Raw genomic sequence first — 2,492 nt, forward strand, 5'->3', positions numbered from 1 at the left:
AGTCATTTTCAAGGGATGGATTTTTCTTAGATATCATCGTCTCAAACAAACACTTCTTTGTATGCCTTTTTATGGGTTATTAGACAAAGGTGTGATCGTAAATTAAACCCATGAACCATTCACCGGCCATGATCAATGTATTACTTCAAAGCTCTAAAGTTGCATTTTCAAGCTTGATTCAAACTAAAAAGTTTGAAAGATCGATCTTGCCAACTTATTCTTTAATCAGGCAGTATGACAATAAGGCCAATGGGAGTAGCTCATGGAAATTTGTGTCTTGGAATTTTTCGCATTGTATAATATGCAACAGACATAGGAATAATAGTTTGATTAAGAGGGATGCACTCGGCCAAAGCATAAGCTCAAGTCGAAGATTAGGCGCAGCGCCACCCCCGGGCCGCCCCGCCCCGCCCGACCCGCGGCGGGTCGATTCCGGGAATCGACCCGCCGCCGGTCGGGCGGGGCGGGGCGGCCCGAGGGTGGCGCTGCGTGTGGCAGCGCCACCCCCGGGCCACTCGCCCCGCCCGACCGGCGGCGGGTCGATTCCCGGAATCGACCCACCGCCGGTCAGGCGGGGTGGGGCGGCCCGGGGGTGGCCCTGCGCGCGGCAGCCATATTTAAAAACTGCAAATTGCTTTTAATGATGGTCTCTACGAATAAACAGGTTTCCTCTTTTGTATTCCCTTGTGGCACATCCACCACGTACGATTCGATCACAATGGTTCCGGGTTTTCCATTTATAAGCCTCTCATGCAGAGTTGTGATGGATCGATAATTGTTGAGCCTGTGCTCACCTCCCACGATGCTGAAGCTCAGAATATGCTGCTCCTCGTCCAGAATATCCAGTCGCTCGATGCTCGTGACCGCAGGGAGACCAGACACAACTTCAACCTCCCTGAGGCAGCCGACCTTGACCTTCGAATCGCCCTCACCCTGAATGCAACAGGTGCAGACGAAGTTCTTATAGAGTTGAGGCTTGTCGAATCTCCAAATCAGTGACCAGACAATGCTCACCAGTGCCTCCACGTGCTGTACAACCACAGATGAGCACCCCACCTCGTTTTCTCCACCATTCGAATGGTATCGCCCGACCATCTCCTGCAGCCACTCCCCAAATCCTCTCCTTCCTGCAAGTAATTTATGGCACAAAGCCTACCAATTTCCTTCGACCCGCCTGACAATATGGAGCAGGGCGGCCCGGCGCGCGGGTGACAACTACATGATTAGATGATTCAACAAGATGATTAGTTTACTCAATAACTAAATAAATGTTAACAACATTCAAGAGCTGCATGATTAGATGATTCAACAAGCAAGCAAATGTTTACTACACAATTAGATTAATCATGATTCTACCATAATTACTTGTATATGTGTTTTTTAAAATAATATGTTAAGGTAACTTGGAGAAGGTCCATGATGAAATTAAGCACCTGAGGATTTCCGCATGTAAATGGACAATGTACTAATGTGGCATTTTTGTCATAAAAATTTGTACGCAAAAGGCCTCTTAGACCATTAATCTTGATTTAATGCATACTACGAAGACGAATGCATCTTGATGATGGAATGCATGCGACAACAACACATCGATTAACAGATCGACAAAACGGCAGTGCTTTCAAAATTGGAATCCCTTAGCATTATTAGTGTTAGCATCATTGCAGTATCTACATAGGGACTTCATGGTGCCAATGACAACTAGTCAACTATGTTGTACTTTACATAAACAAACCCCACAAAGAAAGCAGAGAAACGTCACCTGGAACTGCAATTCTGTTGTAAGATCACAAAGCCCGTTAGACAGTAACCTTAATGTGTTTGTGTGTGACATCATAGTGAATAGGTTAGAATGTCCAACAACGCCATCCGAGTTCTGATGAGAGCACTGTACAGTTCCTTGATTTTACTTTCCATTACAGAGATCCCGTTATCCAACTCCACCCCACATCTTTTCAATTCTTCCACCAAATCTTTCATTTTCACATGCTCCTTTCTGTCCTTCAGCTTCTCGGCCGATAAAATATCATACAACTTTCTCACTAAGACATCTGCACTCTCTAACTCATGCAATAGAAAACGAGAGGCGTAGTGCCCTTTGTTGTGATTCCTCACCCTTTCAAACAAACTGCGGAGGCAGGAACAGTGCCTCGGGATAACGAGAGAATCACCTTTTCCATGAAGAGATGCCCTTGGTAGCTCGATTGAGAGTGCCTTGGCTACTTTTTTAAGCAAAGAAGCAGTGAAGTCTTTAAGATCAAACATATCCTTTGATAAATCACGTTGCAATCTAGTGATTCTTGAACAGGCTATAGCATCTTCTATACTAACCACAGCTCTCGACCTTGAAGCAGTGGTATTGCATTTGGTATTCACATTGATAATTCAGGCTCTGCAGTCGGCCAATATGTTAGATGCTCTAATTAGAAGCGGGATCTGACTTATATCTCTGAAGTCCAGCCCTGCGTGATCCAGAGAGTGAATGGCGGTTT

At 45.5% G+C, this 2,492-nt stretch overlaps 1 pseudogene; it reads right to left on the reverse strand.

Annotated features, from left to right (window-relative positions):
* Window positions 1-567: 567 nt before the first annotated feature.
* On the reverse strand, window positions 568-1,095 carry LOC149215074 (abscisic acid receptor PYL5 pseudogene; annotated as a pseudogene).
* Window positions 1,096-2,492: the final 1,397 nt, after the last annotated feature.

This window comes from Pinus tabuliformis, chromosome 1_1 (assembly GCF_031772625.1).
Source record: "Pinus tabuliformis cultivar Carrire ecotype Pingquan chromosome 1_1, CPIR1, whole genome shotgun sequence".
In the NCBI taxonomy this organism is placed as follows: Eukaryota; Viridiplantae; Streptophyta; class Pinopsida; order Pinales; family Pinaceae; genus Pinus; species Pinus tabuliformis.